General features: G+C 42.7%; 1 protein-coding gene across 2 annotated transcripts in view; it reads left to right on the top strand.

Moving 5' to 3' along the window:
- The first annotated feature begins 9662 nt into the window (after positions 1–9662).
- The window catches only part of shroom1 (shroom family member 1), a 55282-nt gene continuing 44277 nt past the window's right edge, over positions 9663–20667 (top strand). The window contains exons 1-2 of one of the 2 annotated variants that reach the window (XM_067423401.1): positions 9663–9802; positions 19309–19431. The gene's annotated coding sequence lies outside the window, so the exon portion shown is untranslated. The remainder of the gene's footprint in view (positions 9803–19308; positions 19432–20667) is intronic. The other variant, XM_067423400.1, reaches the window with a different exon arrangement.

Raw genomic sequence — 20667 nt, 5'->3', positions numbered from 1 at the left:
ACCGGGAACAGCCCACAAGAGCTGCAGTTTTGGAGATGCTCTGACCCAGTCGTCTAGCCGTCACAATCTGGCCCTTGTCAAACTCGCTCAAATCCTTACACTTGCCCATTTTTCCTGCATCTACTTTGAGGTCAAAATGTTCACTTGCTGCCTAATATATCCCACCCACTAACAGGAGCCATAAGGAAATACAGTGGAGATCAAAATTAGAGAACAATTTAGAAACATTTGATTTTTTTTTTCAGAAATATTGTTGATATTCATTGCTTGAAGTTTGAAGGACAATTAGCTGTGGGTATACCATTCTTCTGCTAGCATGTTTTACAAAATACCAAGGTACTTCAACAAAAACTTTTATTTTGTAAAAAAAAGAAAGAAAAAAACACTGATAAATTACAGGACAATAACCAGTGCAGCACAAAAAAAAAAAAAAACATTACAACTAAAATGTGATGCTTATAGTAGTCACAAATTAGTAAGAAGTATAGAGGCCCTTACTTTGAATGAGCTCAGCACATCCGCTGTGATCGGGCCGCTCTTCTTCAGTCTCTTCTACAGGACATCACAGATACTCACACTGCTCCGCTGTGATCGGGCCGCTCTTCTTCAGTCTCGTCCACAGGACATCTCAGATACTCACACCGCTCCGCTGTGATCGGGCCGCTCTTCTTCAGTCTCTTCCACAGGACATCACAGATACTCACACCGCTCCGCTGTGATCGGGCCGCTCTTCTTCAGTCTCTTCCACAGGACATCTCAGATACTCACACCGCTCCGCTGTGATCGGGCCGCTCTTCTTCAGTCTCTTCCACAGGACATCACAGATACTCACACCGCTCCGCTGTGATCGGGCCGCTCTTCTTCAGTCTCTTCCACAGGACATCTCAGATACTCACACCGCTCCGCTGTGATCGGGCCGCTCTTCTTCAGTCTCTTCCACAGGACATCACAGATACTCACACCGCTCCGCTGTGATCGGGCCGCTCTTCTTCAGTCTCTTCTACAGGACATCACAGATACTCACACTGCTCCGCTGTGATCGGGCCGCTCTTCTTCAGTCTCGTCCACAGGACATCACAGATACTCACACTGCTCCGCTGTGATCGGGCCGCTCTTCTTCAGTCTCGTCCACAGGACATCACAGATACTCACACTGCTCCGCTGTGATCGGGCCGCTCTTCTTCAGTCTCTTCTACAGGACATCACAGATACTCACACTGCTCCGCTGTGATCGGGCCGCTCTTCTTCAGTCTCGTCCACAGGACATCACAGATACTCGCACTGCTCCACTGTGATCGGGCCGCTCTTCTTCAGTCTCGTCCACAGGACATCACAGATACTCGCACTGCTCCGCTGTGATCGGGCCGCTCTTCTTCAGTCTCTTCCACAGGACATCACAGATACTCACACTGCTCCGCTGTGATCGGGCCGCTCTTCTTCAGGCTCTTCCACAGGACATCTCAGATACTCACACCGCTCCGCTGTGATCGGGCCGCTCTTCTTCAGTCTCTTCCACAGGACATCTCAGATACTCACACCGCTCCGCTGTGATCGGGCCGCTCTTCTTCAGTCTCTTCCACAGGACATCACAGATACTCACACCGCTCCGCTGTGATCGGGCCGCTCTTCTTCAGTCTCTTCCACAGGACATCTCAGATACTCACACCGCTCCGCTGTGATCGGGCCGCTCTTCTTCAGTCTCTTCCACAGGACATCACAGATACTCACACCGCTCCGCTGTGATCGGGCCGCTCTTCTTCAGTCTCTTCCACAGGACATCACAGATACTCACACCGCTCCGCTGTGATCGGGCCGCTCTTCTTCAGTCTCTTCCACAGGACATCTCAGATACTCACACCGCTCCGCTGTGATCGGGCCGCTCTTCTTCAGTCTCTTCCACAGGACATCACAGATACTCACACCGCTCCGCTGTGATCGGGCCGCTCTTCTTCAGTCTCTTCCACAGGACATCACAGATACTCACACCGCTCCGCTGTGATCGGGCCGCTCTTCTTCAGTCTCTTCCACAGGACATCACAGATACTCACACCGCTCCGCTGGGATCGGGCCGCTCTTCTTCAGTCTCTTCTACAGGACATCACAGATACTCACACCGCTCCGCTGTGATCGGGCCGCTCTTCTTCAGTCTCTTCCACAGGACATCACAGATACTCACACTGCTCCGCTGTGATCGGGCCGCTCTTCTTCAGTCTCTTCCACAGGACATCACAGATACTCACACCGCTCCGCTGTGATCGGGCCGCTCTTCTTCAGTCTCTTCCACAGGACATCACAGATACTCACACCGCTCCGCTGTGATCGGGCCGCTCTTCTTCAGTCTCTTCCACAGGACATCACAGATACTCACACTGCTCCGCTGTGATCGGGCCGCTCTTCTTCAGTCTCTTCCACAGGACATCACAGATACTCACACCGCTCCGCTGTGATCGGGCCGCTCTTCTTCAGTCTCTTCCACAGGACATCACAGATACTCACACTGCTCCGCTGTGATCGGGCCGCTCTTCTTCAGTCTCTTCCACAGGACATCACAGATACTCACACCGCTCCGCTGTGATCGGGCCGCTCTTCTTCAGTCTCTTCTACAGGACATCACAGATACTCACACCGCTCCGCTGGGATCGGGCCGCTCTTCTTCAGTCTCTTCTACAGGACATCACAGATACTCACACCGCTCCGCTGGGATCGGGCCGCTCTTCTTCAGTCTCTTCTACAGGACATCACAGATACTCACACTGCTGCGCTGTGATCGGGCCGCTCTTCTTCAGTCTCTTCCACAGGACATCACAGATACTCACACTGCTCCGCTGTGATCGGGCCGCTCTTCTTCAGTCTCTTCCACAGGACATCACAGATACTCACACCGCTCCGCTGTGATCGGGCCGCTCTTCTTCAGTCTCTTCCACAGGACATCACAGATACTCACACTGCTCCGCTGTGATCGGGCCGCTCTTCTTCAGTCTCTTCCACAGGACATCACAGATACTCACACCGCTCCGCTGTGATCGGGCCGCTCTTCTTCAGTCTCTTCTACAGGACATCACAGATACTCACACCGCTCCGCTGTGATCGGGCCGCTCTTCTTCAGTCTCTTCTACAGGACATCACAGATACTCACACCGCTCCGCTGTGATCGGGCCGCTCTTCTTCAGTCTCTTCTACAGGACATCACAGATACTCACACTGCTCCGCTGTGATCGGGCCGCTCTTCTTCAGTCTCTTCCACAGGACATCACAGATACTCACACTGCTCCGCTGTGATCGGGCCACTCTTCTTCAGTCTCTTCCACAGGACATCACAGATACTCACACCGCTCCGCTGTGATCGGGCCGCTCTTCTTCAGTCTCTTCCACAGGACATCACAGATACTCACACTGCTCCGCTGTGATCGGGCCGCTCTTCTTCAGTCTCTTCTACAGGACATCACAGATACTCACACTGCTCCGCTGTGATCGAGCCGCTCTTCTTCAGTCTCTTCCACAGGACATCACAGATACTCACACTGCTCCGCTGTGATCGGGCCGCTCTTCTTCAGTCTCTTCCACAGGACATCACAGATACTCACACTGCTCCGCTGTGATCGGGCCGCTCTTCTTCAGTCTCTTCCACAGGACATCACAGATACTCACACCGCTCCGCTGGGATCGGGCCGCTCTTCTTCAGTCTCTTCTACAGGACATCACAGATACTCACACCGCTCCGCTGTGATCGGGCCGCTCTTCTTCAGTCTCTTCCACAGGACATCACAGATACTCACACCGCTCCGCTGTGATCGGGCCGCTCTTCTTCAGTCTCTTCTACAGGACATCACAGATACTCACACCGCTCCGCTGTGATCGGGCCGCTCTTCTTCAGTGTCTTCCACAGGACATCACAGATACTCACACTGCTCCGCTGTGATCGGGCCGCTCTTCTTCAGTCTCTTCCACAGGACATCACAGATACTCACACCGCTCCGCTGTGATCGGGCCGCTCTTCTTCAGTCTCTTCTACAGGACATCACAGATACTCACACCGCTCCGCTGTGATCGGGCCGCTCTTCTTCAGTCTCTTCTACAGGACATCACAGATACTCACACCGCTCCGCTGGGATCGGGCCGCTCTTCTTCAGTCTCTTCTACAGGACATCACAGATACTCACACCGCTCCGCTGTGATCGGGCCGCTCTTCTTCAGTCTCTTCTACAGGACATCACAGATACTCACACTGCTCCGCTGTGATCGGGCCACTCTTCTTCAGTCTCTTCCACAGGACATCACAGATACTCACACTGCTCCGCTGTGATCGGGCCACTCTTCTTCAGTCTCTTCCACAGGACATCACAGATACTCACACCGCTCCGCTGTGATCGGGCCGCTCTTCTTCAGTCTCGTCCACAGGACATCACAGATACTCACACTGCTCCGCTGTGATCGGGCCGCTCTTCTTCAGTCTCGTCCACAGGACATCACAGATACTCGCACTGCTCCACTGTGATCGGGCCGCTCTTCTTCAGTCTCGTCCACAGGACATCACAGATACTCACACCGCTCCGCTGTGATCGGGCCGCTCTTCTTCAGTCTCTTCCACAGGACATCACAGATACTCACACTGCTGCGCTGTGATCGGGCCGCTCTTCTTCAGTCTCTTCCACAGGACATCACAGATACTCACACTGCTGCGCTGTGATCGGGCCGCTCTTCTTCAGTCTCTTCCACAGGACATCACAGATACTCACACTGCTCCGCTGTGATCGGGCCGCTCTTCTTCAGTCTCTTCCACAGGACATCACAGATACTCACACTGCTCCGCTGTGATCGGGCCGCTCTTCTTCAGTCTCTTCCACAGGACATCACAGATACTCACACTGCTCCGCTGTGATCGAGCCGCTCTTCTTCAGTCTCTTCCACAGGACATCACAGATACTCACACTGCTCCGCTGTGATCGGGCCGCTCTTCTTCAGTCTCTTCCACAGGACATCACAGATACTCACACTGCTGCGCTGTGATCGGGCCGCTCTTCTTCAGTCTCTTCCACAGGACATCACAGATACTCACACTGCTGCGCTGTGATCGGGCCGCTCTTCTTCAGTCTCTTCCACAGGACATCACAGATACTCACACTGCTGCGCTGGGATCGGGCCGCTCTTCCACAGGACATCACAGATACTCACATCGCTCCGCTGTGATCGGGCCGCTCTTCTTCAGTCTCTTCCACAGGACATCACAGATACTCACACCGCTCCGCTGTGATCGGGCCGCTCTTCTTCAGTCTCTTCCACAGGACATCACAGATACTCACACTGCTCCGCTGTGATCGAGCCGCTCTTCTTCAGTCTCTTCCACAGGACATCACAGATACTCACACTGCTCCGCTGTGATCGAGCCGCTCTTCTTCAGTCTCTTCCACAGGACATCACAGATACTCACACTGCTCCGCTGTGATCGAGCCGCTCTTCTTCAGTCTCTTCCACAGGACATCACAGATACTCACACTGCTGCGCTGGGATCGGGCCGCTCTTCCACAGGACATCACAGATACTCACATCGCTCCGCTGTGATCGGGCCGCTCTTCTTCAGTCTCTTCTACAGGACATCACAGATACTCACACTGCTCCGCTGTGATCGGGCCACTCTTCTTCAGTCTCTTCCACAGGACATCACAGATACTCACACCGCTCCGCTGTGATCGGGCCACTCTTCTTCAGTCTCTTCCACAGGACATCACAGATACTCACACCGCTCCGCTGTGATCGGGCCGCTCTTCTTCAGTCTCTTCCACAGGACATCACAGATACTCACACTGCTCCGCTGTGATCGGGCCGCTCTTCTTCAGTCTCTTCCACAGGACATCACAGATACTCACACTGCTCCGCTGTGATCGAGCCGCTCTTTCTGCTGATGAGAGGCTTTGTCACTGCAGAGTGAGCTTTCAGTCTGAATTCTCTTAAATGATAAGACACTGTACGGCGAGACAGATCCTCACTGTGTTCAGCTCTGAACTGGCGAGTACTTCCAGCTGCAGTGTTGAACTGGTTCCACATTGAAAGTCTCGTGCATTGTCCCCTCGTGCATTGGTCTTGCGTACCTTTTTAGGTACTTGAATGAATTAGTGTAAAGCCTCAATATTCTAGAAATTACAGATTTGGAATGACCAACTTCTTTTGCAATCGCTGAAAGGGTCATCCCTTTGGCCTTCATCTGGACACCTGGTGTCGTAGGGTTTCAGGAACCTCAGAGTGGCTTGCCATCTTGCAAAGTCACTGAAAATTTGAAAATTTGCTTCAGGATAAATAGGGTTTGCCATATTATTACGGAAATAAGCCCCAAGTGCCAGATTAACACCCAAAGCTTGAAGGTATCTGAAAGTGTTCTCTAATTTTGACCAGCGTTATTTTTCAATTGTCTTATTTAAGTTGTATATACTGTACTTCAGTTAACTAACTTGTGAAGTATGCTTAAAAAAACTGCCCTTCTGCTCCTGTTAGGATCATTTCAAAAAGGACTAAGCAGTGACCTTGAAATTTGGGAAATTGTATGTTGTTCTCTAATTTTGATCTCTATTGTATATTCTGTATATCACTGCTTATATATATATATATATATATATATATATATATATATATATATATATATATATATATATATATATATATATATATATATATATATATATATATATACATATTTTGAAGTGGCGGTAAAGTTGGCCATTTATAATATGGATTGATTTTTTTTTTTTTGAATGATTACCATTAGTATTGGTATTGGAAAATTACCCTTTTGTCATGGTGCATATATTATATGTAATTATTAGATACAGATTATGCTTTTATGTTTACGGAAACCTCAGTGTCACAGCTCAGGGTCACTAGAGTGGGCTACATTACACAAGACATATGCACACTTTATACATTCCTGTTTCTTGATGAGATCCAAAAATTCTCTCATCATTTATTTACCCTCATGCCATCCCTTTTTATTTACACTGTAATGCAAAATAAAATAGACCGGAAATATGCCCATTAAATCATTTAGTCTGGAAGGTGAATGTGGATTATTGAATTAAAAATGTTGATAATAAAATTGCGGGTGAAATGTTTTCAGTTTAAATAATTACAGCTTAATCATGTAGAACTTCAGCCTTCCAAAATGCTGTCTTTGGATTTCAGGAACATAACCATTAAAATGCAAAGAAAGAAATGACTGAAATTGCAATTCACAATGAAGAAATTACATTTTTTACTTTTCTGAAATGAGATGTACATTACAGCCAAAAAATGTGACTTCCAGATGCGCAGCCTTCAATACGATTAATGATATAACATAAATGTTTGTAAGTATTTGTTTTATTTACAGTCCTACAGGAGATTTTCACCATTTTCAGCTTGCTTACACAATTCTGCCACCAGACGAATGTGTAAAAGTAGACCACAAATATTTCATACAGTATGTAATGTTGACAGCTAGCAGTTAAAATCTTGGTCAAAATATTGGATTTGTTTGCCCCGCCCCCTCCTCCTCAGACTCCACCCTCACACAGGAGGCCAGATTAAGGACATACTACAGGAATAAGTGCAACATTGATTTATCCCTGCTTTAGTATTCCTCTGGTCATAAAGCTGTTTAGATGGATTGCGATCTGCGATCTCTGGCCCAGTTCACTCGCTATAGCTTTCATGGCTGCAATACATCGTGTCTTCTGCCAAATGGTAACCTGAGGTGTCAAAATACTATTGGTTAAATTGACAGGGGGAGGAGTCACAGAACTAAACAAAAACAGACATCCCAACAAGGAACACACATTTTAAAGCAGAATAACTGTATCAGTGTTTTACAGAGAAATGAGAGTGTGAACTGAGCATGTTTCCTACATATCAGCAAACATATCATGGTGTTTTTATGCTTTAGACAGTACAGTCAAAAAACACATACAGCACCTTTAAAGTCAGAGCTGGACAGTAACTAAGCTCATTTACTTGAGTACTGCACTTAAGGACACTTTTTGAGTATCTGTACTTTACTTGAGTATTGTTTTTTTCTGTAAACGTATTACTTTTACTTTACTACATTTGAAAGACAAATATCGTACTTTTTACTTCAATACATTTCCATCAAGGTCCTCAAAGTCTAAAGTCGTTTCTGCAGCAGCTCTGAAAGTCAGTGGATGATTTTTTTTTTTTTTTTGCAGACAGTAATCAGTATTCACTCTTGTAAGGTCATGTAAAGTTTCCCAATAATTTTTAAACACTGATCAGTTTATAGCGAAATGGATGAAGACTGTTCCTCTTGGCCATATTTAGAAAGTATGTTTCAGTTTTCTGAAATGATTAAAGATTAGTTCATTTGGCTTGTACACTTGATGCACGTCTCATAAAATGTAAATGTCAGGGAGAAAGAGAAGCATAAATAGTTGGGAGAATATCAGATGTGTATCAGTGTATTGGATCCGTGCATTCAGCCTTAAAGTGACGACGCTTTATAAAGAGCTTTGTAATTTTTCTACAAGTATTTAAATGAGTTTAAGTTAGTCGTATGCTAGTATGTCAGAGCGTCACTGACTGGCTTAAACCATGATGGCATAATGTGCATTTATACAACAATAATAAAACAATGTGTTGAAATAAAGACAATTTACTTTTGATACTTAAGTACTTTTGAAAACTAATACTTCTGTACTTTTACTCAAGTAAAAATCTGTTTTTGTAAAGTTGAATAATATTTGACCAGTAGTACTTTTACTTTTACTCAAGTAATGAAGTTGTGTGCTTTGTCCACCTCTGTTCAAAGGAGAAGTTTAAAATAGTACTGGAACTATTAGCAAATGCAACATTATATCTAGGTTAATGAAAGCACTGTTTAAATATCACACACACATTTACCAAGTTATAAAACCGACATTCCTCAGGATTTCTGGTAAAGTGAGAGCTTGAACTCTAATGGTTTAATAATGATCACAATCCCGTTGGCATTTAGATCTCGTATAGCATTACTGAGAGCACCTAAAGCAGATTGCCAGAAAAATACAATAAGGTAGTTTCAGTTCACATTGTGCCCATTGAACTATTAACACTTTTCACCTAGTAAGCAAAGCTTAGATTGCAAATGTTTCCATTTGTAATGTTAAAAGAAAAAAATAAGCATCAAATCCTCATATGAGAATGATTAGTGGAGGATCATGTGACTGAAGACTGGAGTAATGATGATAAATTCATAGACAGTCGGAAGATCACAGGAATAAATTACAGTTTATTATATAGCCATATAGAAAACAGTCATTTTAAAATTGTTATTATGTTTATATGTTTTACTCTATCTTTGAACAAATAAACGCAGTCTTGGTAACCATAAGAGACTTCTTTCAAAAGCATTAAAAATGCGCAATTATTCTAAACGTTATCCAAATATACGATAAGCTTGCAATATGCTTGTAGTCTATATTACCACGCTTTTGACTATTCAACATTTAACTCTAGACTTTCTATTGATAATACATGTTTGCAGTTATAGCAGCTTTAACTTTTGACATAAACAAATGTCTCGTGACTTTCTGACTAATGATGGACAGGTCAGAAAACTTTCTCCTGTGTTCGCCCCGCCCCCTTCTGGCCCCGCCCTCTGCTCGCTCTCGAGACAGAGGTGGCAGTCGCTTCACTTAGCCTGGCTGAAGCACACACACATGCACACACACACGGAGTTATGTTTATTACACTCAAGTTTATGACATTAACCCGACAGCTGGCGTAATGAAACACAGTCGAGTCGAGCTTTGAAGTTGGAATACGTCCTGACTGAAGCGTTCAGGTGAGCAGATCCACGGAGAGTTTATTTAAAGTGCTGGTATCGTTTTGTAAATATGATAGTTTCGGTCAACGGCTCACAGCAACAGGTGGATAAAATGATGTCTCTCTCTAAAATATTCTAAGTGGTTTCAACGGACAAATCCAACCGTTAGGTTTAAATTTTTGAATTAAAATGTTAAAACCCACGGTTGGTTTTGCATATTTGACCGTTGAAAAACAAACGTTTTTGTAGTGTATATAGACAGTAAGTTAATCATATATGGGATGGTTTTACTCGGAAAAGTAACTGAATATTCACTCGAAAGTCCTACTTTTTTAATACGGGTTAGCGTTAAGTGTAACGTTAACGCTATTCTTACACAAGAGTTATTTTGTGTTGAAGTGCATTATGTTCGGGGACTTTGTCCCACCAGGGAAAGAGGTAATCATGCAGAACAGATTCTGACCTCACTCTACTTACCATGACGAGAAAATATATGAAAACAGCCTTAGAAACATCAGCTTGACCAGCCTGGGAGACCATGTAGACCAGCAGTAAACCAGCCTAGGTTTGACCAGCACAATGGAAACACTAACGCTCGAAATAATGAAGTGGTTTGAGTAGAGCCAACTCAAATGTAACAAATTAGTTCCAACAAAATAACTTTTTTGAGTATTTAGAACTTGTGGCTAGAAGGGATACAGCAAGGGTCAGAAGTGAGGCAAAATCTCACGATAAAATAACAATTAAAATTACCAGGTTGTATTTTCTAACCCTAAACTTACCCCTACAATAATGCAATAGTAATTAAATTACATAATATTGATGTTATGTGGTCGTAGCTATATCGCTTCTAGTCTTTACCGAGACTGAGCTGGGATGTCTTTCCCGGCATGCTTTGCCATCAAACTTAAAAAAGATAGTAAATGCCAAAATGATGTTGTTTTTGGTTGGGTTTCCATCATGTGACGAGTGGAGCTTTAGCTTGTTCTGAGAACATTAAATGTGTTATATTGCTGTGTGTTAAGTGCTATGCTATGCTAATGCTATCAGAGCATTGTCACCAATTATCAAGGTGGCATTTATTGAATTAATTTAACTTAAGTTAAAGCCAGTCAAGTTTCCACTACAAAAAATGTGAGATTACATGGTATTTTTGAAGTTAAATGTACAAATTAGGCAAAACATGTGTATGGAGTAATGGGGTATAAAGAGAGGTTTGCTATGAATTTTGACACAGCATCTGTTCATAAAAGTTATGTTGCATCACCGTCTTGTTTCTATTGGATTAGTCCAGTTTAGATTAATTATTCAGTGTGTGTTTGGCCTGGTAATATGTGGAAGGTGAATTTGGAGTGGGGAAAACGTGCCAGGTTTGCTGTGTATTGTTCGCAGGTAACCAGACACTGGCGTTTGGTCCATTTGCTGAAACTCTATCAGTCTTAGATCGCAAACTCGGCCTCCCCATGATCCCCGTAGGGGAAAAAACTCCTGCAGGAAAACCTGCGACACTCTTCTCACTCTTGTCAATAAGACACACCTTCAGAAAATGCATACGCAACATTTTTAAGCAAGTTTGCGGTTCTTTAGCAAAAACAAAGAAGCTTGGAAAGCCATAAAGAAATACCTGTGTCTGTGACAGAGTCAATTATGCTTGCATGCTGCACAATATCACTAGTCTTTTGAGGAGGTCAGGTTTTACAGTAATCATTCACACACTATGTAACTTAAAAAACAATGTGGTTTTGCATGAAGGCAATGTTTGGGTGTTACTTTAACGTGCAGTACATCCTCAATTCAAACTGGTTTATCCAGGCAATAAACTTGTTTATCTGTTAAATACATCTCAAACTGTGGCTTGATGTGCTGGGGTTAAAAAAAGACAAACTTCCTGTCATTAATGAAAGTTGCAAATGGGTAAATTAAACCTAAAAAACACTGGGCGCGGTATAGGACAGATCACATGTTGGGTTCATTTTACTAGCAAACTGGGTTGTTTATTTAACCCAGCATTGTTGATACATTTTTACTATAATACTAGCTTCTTTTTTAACTTTATACATGAACTCATTACAGATTAACTTAAACCTTTGCAAGGCAATCATATTTTACTGTAAAGCATATTTTCTATCGTTTTTAATACATATTGCCTACATTTAAGATCGTTTAACAAATATTAGAAGTTATAAATATAAAACATTTAGAAGTAATTCAAGTAATCAAGCGGTCTCTGTTGTCCTGTTTCCACTGTAACAGCTCTGGATCTCATACCGGAGCTTGTGTCGTGTGTTTAGCAGGAGAACAGCGGGACAAACACTGGGTTGTTACGTCTGATCCGGGATCTGGGTAACACAAAAACTACCCAAACACTGGGTTGTTACGTCTGATCCGGGATCTGAGTAACACAAAAACTACCCAAACACTGGGTTGTTACGTCTGACCCAGGATCTGTGTAACACAAAAACTACCCAAACACTGGGTTGTCCCGTCTGACCCAGGATCTGAGTAACACAAAAACTACCCAAACACTGGGTTGTCACGTCTGACCCAGGATCTGGGTAACACAAAAACTACCCAAACACTGGGTTGTTACGTCTGACCCAGGATCTGGGTAACACAAAAACTACCCAAACACTGGGTTGTCACGTCTGACCCAGGATCTGGGTAACACAAAAACTACCCAAACACTGGGTTGTCACGTCTGACCCAGGATCTGGGTAACACAAAAACTACCCAAACACTGGGTTGTCACGTCTGACCCAGGATCTGGGTAACACAAAAACTACCCAAACACTGGGTTGTCACGTCTGACCCAGGATCTGGGTAACACAAAAACTACCCAAACACTGGGTTGTCACGTCTGACCCAGGATCTGGGTAACACAAAAACTACCCAAACACTGGGTTGTCACGTCTGACCCAGGATCTGGGTAACACAAAAACTACCCAAACACCTGGGTTGTCATGTCTGACCCAGGATCTGAGTAACACAAAAACTACCCAAACACTGGGTTGTTACGTCTGACCCAGGATCTGAGTAACACAAAAACTACCCAAACACTGGGTTGTCACGTCTGACCCAGGATCTGAGTAACACAAAAACTACCCAAACACTGGAAAAAATAACCCCAAAAATGACCCAAAAGGCTCAACCCAGGATTTGGGTACAAAAAAAATAACCCAATATTATTTAGAGTGTATAGAAACTGTGGTAACTCTTTACTGTTTTTCAATATTCTTGTAACATGTAGTTACTACAATACTGCTGTAGTCAGTAGCTGTAGGTCATTATTATAGATGTATAATTACACTGGAACACGGACACCTTAATCAAGTGTAAAGGAAACTGGCATGGCTCTGTCACTGCAGTAAAGTGCCTTCATCGCAGAGGCAGATGTGCGTCGGGCTTGATGAGGGGAACCGATCTGGGGCAGTCACCTGAGCTCTTGTAATAAATATTGTCAAACAGTTCCTAATATGGTCACTTGTTTCGGCTGCTCCCAGGTCTGGAGTTCAGAAATAGTCACTTAGATATGAGTGGAGCTCAGAAAGAGAAATGGTGTAGACGTTAGGGCTGTACTAGAATAATCGAATATTCGAATATTCGTTCGGTGAGGTGGCATTCGATTTTCAGTTTTGAGATTCGAATATTCGTTTTTTTTTTTTTTTCTCAACACGTGACTTCCGTCGCGGACTCATTCTCACTCATGCTTGAAATAATAATAATAAATTTAAAAAAACACCGCAACATGCTTTCAATAAAAGCATTGCGCATTTTAAAGATTTAAATTAACAAAAAGTCAGAATAAGACAAAATAAATCCCTTATATAGAATAAAACTAATTGTAATAGATATTACATTTTGTGTCATTTTAAAAACAATTCATTTATTCTTATTCAACTGTTTATAAGCATGCTACCGTGTTCTTTATTTATTACAGTTCGTTGAAATCACTGTGTGTTACTAATTTAATTTCTGTTTTGGGATTCATTTGTTTTAAAGAAAGGTTCGTTATTAATACCTTATTAAAGTTCTTGCTCTCAACAGACTTTGTGTTTTGTATCACTTGTGCACTGTCCGTTTTCGGAGCATAAACCTGCCCGTGTAATGCGTACCGGAAACTGTTCTATTTAAAAGATTATTAAATGTTTATTAATATTTAAAGAATGTGTGCCACCTGATCATATTGCACCAAATGCAACACTGCACTCCACTGGGTCTGCCGCAACACATTTACGATGCCAAAGAGTGAAACGTGAAGTCGTGAAAGATGATACAAATGCAAACCGACACTATTATTATATATTTAGCCCCACCCACCGAAGCTTCGAATATTCGATATTGATTGCCACCTAAGCTTCGAAGCTCAAAAAATGGCATTCGAAACAGCCCTGCATGTCTTTTTCCAGATTATGAAAGTCAATGCGGATTATGACTATTATGCCATAATGACACAAAAAGAGTAAAAATAAATAAATAAATAAGGATTTAATGTGAGGTCTACATTAGAGCTGCAACTAATGATTATTTTTTCTGTCGACTAATCTAGCGATTATTTTTCGGTTAGTCGACTACTCTAACGATTATTTTTCTGCCGACTAATCTAGCGATTATTTTTCCCGATTAGTCGACTAATCTAACGATTAATTTTTTTAGCCTTTGAAATTTTTCACAATTCTGTGGCACCCCCTCGCATAAGTTACGCTAGAGGTGTAACAGTACACACTGCTCACAGTTCACTTTGTGTCACGGTTTTAGGTTCACGTTTCAGTACAGTTCGGTATTTGCTATGTTCAAGGGAAAAAGGACTACTGTCAAAAGAAAATAAAGAAAATAAGAACAGATAACTTAAATAGAAGCAGCAGCACAAATAAATACTACTGAGCAAAGATGAGAAAAAAATAAACAATGCTTTTCAGGTTTTTCTGGAGGGTCTAACATTAGTTTTTAGGTAGAGAAATGGAATAAAGTAATCAAATGTAAAATAACTGCACATTTAACTGTTTAAATAAAAATAAAAATATCCTTATTAAACTTACAAAAGCTATTCAGTCAGGAGCAGTGAGTGATGTCTTTATCTTTTGTTTGACATTAAACAGACAGCAGTGAAGGCTACTGCCCCTTTAAGACCCACGGATAGTCATCCTATTTTCTGTATAAAGTTCACTTAAGGCATATACAGAGTAGGCTATGACATTTTGACATACTTTTTGCGTGAGTTTGTCCGTTTAAGCACAGGATTTGAAAGATAACTCAATATTTGCGCGCTTTGAGTGCAAAGACAGATCATATTATTCGAGTCTCCTTGCTAACTCTAAAACGACTGCTCATATTCGGACGTACAGCAGCACTCGCATGCGTATTATAAAGTTTACAAAGAGAGACCGTTTTGCCCACGTTTTTCTTTTATTATCGCTGTTGTTGTAGTGTATACCTGAGGAGTCAGCACGTGTAGGCCTATCCATCGACAGAAACATACATACAGCATTATTTTCAAGTTACAACCCATATTAAAGGTGTGTCATCAGATGTGAGATGAACCGCGGTGTGCGTCCCGGCTAGCCTGACAAGCCAGAGCCACATCAGATTGTTTGGTCTGGAAACTCACCATTGACAGCTCAATCCGAGGGGCGGATAAACGGTTGTCTGTCAAACTCCCTCTGCACGCGATAGGATAGCGGTACACCAACCAGAGCAACGAAGGTGAAGCAGAGCTCGCTGACAGACTAAACATTCGCCGTATCCGGTCGGCTAAACTCAGAACACATCTTCCCTTTTTAAGAATGACTTCAGTGCCGTTCTTTGTTCTTTTCTCAGAGAAAAGCTGAACTCAAGTCTTCCAGAGTCGCAGTCAAACTGATTCGAAAGACCGCCGCCGTTTGCCAGTTTCTGTGTTTACTAGAAGCACGCAAACGCAACTCGGCCGTCGTCATTATGGCCCCGCCCACCAACTCTATACACGATGTGATTGGCCCGTCCAGATTCTGAGGAATACAGCTCAGATGTGTATTGAGAGTTCCTAGACGACACTCGCGGGCAAATTAAATTTGCTGCCGCTAGGGTGCGTCTAGATTTCTTGGCTACGTCCCAGCACCTTTTGCTCGGGATCCCGGTTGGGAAACACTGGTCTGTAATTGATTGACACCGCGCTGGTTTGTTTAGAGTTATAATAAGCGCCGTCTCGATAGTGTCTTTGTTCTATTGTATTTATCTAATTTGTTTAATATTTTCAATACAGATTCGTTTCGCTCCAGATTCACCGCAATCATTCATCAATCAAATCATCAATAGGAAATTAATTTGTTCCAAATAGAGCTAATCTAGTCATCTGATGAAACGTTTTCCTGTCGCAATATTCCAGAAAAACAAAATATCGCACAGCCCTAATAAAAGCACAGAGTGTTTGTCACATTACTGTAATTCCTAACTCTGAAAAGTGAAAAGGTGGCAAATGTAATAGTGTTGGCAAATGTAATAATGTTGTTTGCCTAAATATCTCAGCATTTAGTTCATAGCATCCTTTCATTATCCTAGCATGCACAATCATGTGACCCACTTGTAATTTATTAAATGAGAAAGCTGTAACTCATAAGGAGGAATCAGCATGATCCAAACGTTCCCAGAGGAATTCCTGCAGAATGTGACCGGTCGCTTGATCAAGCATGACAAGAGCCCGCTGTCGGACAATGAAACGTCTGACATTATAATACTCTCAGTTTGGTGCATTATGGTTAATCTGCTGGAAATGCCACTTTGTTTGTCCAGCAAAAGTTGCACCACTTTCTAATGGCAATAAACTAAACTCTGCTTTGGCATGCCATGCATACATTAAAATGGCATTCAAGACCAAGTTAGTTGAAAAAGACATACCCAAAAAATTTATTTGTGGGTAAATCCTACAAAACCTAAAAATTAATATGAAATTAAAGGGGTCATTACATGGATTATGTTTCATATGTTCCTTGAGGTTCACTTATAATGAAACAATATGCTGAAAAATGTTTTTTTAGGCTTTCAAGTAAACACCCACTGTTATGATTGGCTAAAGTGATTGTATTGGAAACAGTATCAACGCACACTCGCTATTGTATGCGAGTAAGTGTTTTGTCTGTATTAGGGTTGTGTGGTAGCCTGACAAGCCAGACCCACATCAAGATGTTTGGTCTGGAAACTCACCATTGACAGCTCAATCCGAGGGGCGGATAAACGGTTGTCTTTCAAACTCCCTCTGCACGCGATAGGATAGCGCTACACCAACCAGAGCAACGAAGGTGAAGCAGAGCTCGCTGACTGATTAAACATTCGCCGTATCCGGTCGGCTAAACTCTGAACACATCTTCCCTTTTTAAGAATGACTTCAGTGCCGTTCTTTGTTCTTTTCTCAGAGAAAAGCTTAACTCCAAGTCTTCTAGAGTCGCGGTCAAAGCTGATTCGAAAGACCGCCGTTCGCCAGTTTCGTTGTTTACTAGAAGCACGCAAACACAACTCGGCCATCGTCATTATGGCCCCGCCCACCGACTCTAGACACGATGTGATTGGTCCGGCAAGAGTTTGGCGTTTACAGCTCAGAAGGGTATTGAGAGTTCCTAGACGACACTCGCAGGCAGATTAGATTTGCTGCCGCTAGGGTGCGTCTAGATTTCTAGGCTAGATACGCGGTATACCGGTACTGAAAAATACCGGTATATATTTTATTTAAAACGGTACGATATCATGATTTTGCACATTTCGGTATATGCTGCTTTTCTGAAGTTGGAAAGATGGCAGCGCGCTACCCAAACTGACCTGAAACAACCGGCAAATGTGACAACAACATAGACGAACAAAATGGATGAAGCAGTTGAATCTCACTCAAGATGCCCAATAAAGTAAGGCATAGAAGTGAAAATTGTAATTACTTTGCTTATAAAACTGAAGAAGAGCCATCAAACCCAGCCAAGCATCTGTCACTATTCTGACTTTAAGACTTGTTAAGAGATCGACAGGTCAGTGGATCCTTCAAACCATCTCATTTAGACATTTATTTTCTTTTTACACTGATCAACGCACACACATAGCCTAACATAAGATCGAATATACAAAATCTCCAGCTTTCGTTTCAACCAATGACATTTAGAGCATAATATTTGCACGCGTACTATTGCACTGTTTACATTCGCGTCAGACACAACCGCCTGTGTTAATGTGAATACTCACTAAAGACGGACATTTTTACATAATTCTGTGTATTTGACTGTATAAGGAAACTTAATTTGTAATGTGTGAGCTCTAAGTTACGTGTGTGTGTGTGTGTGTGTGTGTGTGTGTGTGTGTGTGTGTGTGTGTGTGTGTGTGTGTCATTGGTATGAGCTCCTATCCCATGTAACTGTTTTTACGAAATGCTATAAAATCGCTTGCATGTTCAAATGATTTCCCTTATCCATCCCGAGACGAGCGTGAAATGTTGAATCAAATTATGCAGATTGCTTTAGTGTAGTGCGATGTCTTTTGAAACCAGAAGCAATTTGCAAATTTTTATTTCTCACAAGAAAGTTTTCAAATGACTGATTTGATGTGATAAGCTTTGCTGATTAATTTACTAATAAACATTTGTGGTAATTTCCCACTTTATAAACTCAAAGCTTGCATAATTGTACTCGTGCGCAATATACCCGCTCCAATATCAGACCGCGTGGTATCGAGTTAGTACTTCGGTATTAGATTGTGGTACCGTACCGAAGCCAAAATTGTGGTATCGAGCCATCCCTAGTCTGTATAAAACCATTACTTTACAAATTAAAGCCTTATAAAATAATTAATTTAAGGTTTGTGATGTGGCTGCTGTCAGATCCAGTACACCTTCATCTGTCACCAAAAGCTTATTTGTGAACTCTCCCATTACACTGTGCCTCGATTACAAAATAAAATGCTCCGAACAAACATATAATCCTGTGATATGATCCGGGACTCCATTAAAATAAACCATCGGCGCTGGGATCTATTAAAGTCTGTACAGAGATACAAAAGATTAAAGCAAACGTTCTTTCACTCTTCCATTTGTCCTGTTGTCAGCTAATGTCAGAAACTGAACACGCATCTGTATACTGTATCAGTGTAGACAGCATCAGTCTTTATAATGGCTTCTGTTTGCTTTTGACGCGACACAAATATTAGGAGTTAGGAGACTGAACAGCAGTGGGCGTGGCCTATTATGATTGGGGCGGGGCCTGTGCTCAGATGATGTGTAACTATTGGTCATCTGGAGGCGGGTATATGCAAATGTTTTTGCCTGTGACGTCACAGAACCCGCAATATCAAAACAAGACGTTCTTGGAGCTTGATTAGATAAATGCTTTATTTATAATGAGGAGGATGTTTAAAGGTCTGAAACTTGCAGGATGCAAGACAGAGAATCTTACAGAGAATCTTGAGTCACTGTTAATTTGCATAATGTGTCTCTCTTGAAATCATATTTATTTTAGCTCATAAAAAAGGTATTCAAAATGTGGTAGATGTGGTTTTTATCCCATAATTACATTGCATTGCAGGCATATCTCAAACACCGAGATGTCTGACTTACAGCGGAGATCAGCGACACTGCATGCCTCTTCCATCTCTCCACTTTCCATGATTTTCTTCTTTCCCCCCCCTTTCTTCTGAATTAATGCCAGGTAACAAAGTTCAAAGCGCTAAACTGTGGCAATGGCTGAAGTTTAATCTGTGTTTTGTTCCATCTCTCTCTCTCTCTCTCTCTCTCTCTCTCTCTCTCTCTCTCTCTCTCTCTCTCACACACACACATACACACTGTAACGGCTAGTCTTTGTCATTTGCTGTAATTAACAAAAGTGCAGGGATTAAACACATTTGTCACATTCCTTCCATATTAAGATTTTAATAGCAGCTATTATCGTATATTAGTTCATTTTCACTGTAAAGGTCTTTGTGTTGAGCTTCAAGCATCCTACGCTGTGTAAAGGATGAGTAACTCTGAAAGCTGAACTTTCTTTAGCTGTAGGTTTAAGTAAGGGTGTCTTTGTTTCTGAGATATTTTTGAGTCATTCTACAGAACAGGTGCTGATTTGTCCATCACCATACACTCCTGAACAAAATCTTAAGACCAGGGGATTCATTGCAAGTTTTACACATTTCGCACTTGTGGATCATAACCGGGTTGTAAGTGCTGATTCAAAACGCCAAAAGAAGAAACAGGAGCAAGAGACAAAAAATAGAGAGTAGGCAATTTATTGAAAACTGCATTTAAACTCAAAATCAAAAGTTTAAGACCATAGCCATAAAAAGGTCAAATCTGCACACAAATATGGCTTTCATGGCATTGTGCTTCAAGCAGTCATACTGTGAAGATCTCCTGATGGCAAAGGCTTTCTCTCTTTGAACGTGGCAGGATTGTTGAGCTGCACAAGCAAGGCCTTTCGCAACGCGCCATCGCTGCTGAGGTTGGACGCAGTAAGACACATTTTACATTTCTTAAAAAATCCTGAGAGTCATGGGACAAAAAAGTCAAATGGTAGACCCAAAAAGATTTCACCTGCACTGAGCCGCAGGATCCGATGGGTTGTCCGTGAAGACACAGGTCGATCCTCAACCCAAATTAAGGCCTTTACTGATGCTGACTGCTGCCCAATAACCATAAGACGTCATCTGCTAGAGAAGGGCTTCAAGAACAAAAAAATGTCTTCAAAGGCCACGTCTCCTCCCACGACACAAACTTGCCCGTTTAGAATTTGCAAGGGAGCACCAAACATGGGACATTGAAAAGTGGAAGAAAGTTTTATTCTCTGACGAGTAAAAATTTAACCTGGACGTTACTGGGATGACAAGGAGATCCCAGCTGAGATGTTTCTACGCGGCACAGTGGAGGAGGCGCCATCATGATCTGGACTGCTTTT

Source organism: Pseudorasbora parva, chromosome 18 (assembly GCF_024679245.1).
Source record: "Pseudorasbora parva isolate DD20220531a chromosome 18, ASM2467924v1, whole genome shotgun sequence".
In the NCBI taxonomy this organism is placed as follows: Eukaryota; Metazoa; Chordata; class Actinopteri; order Cypriniformes; family Gobionidae; genus Pseudorasbora; species Pseudorasbora parva.
This window is presented reverse-complemented; position numbering and strand designations above follow the sequence as displayed.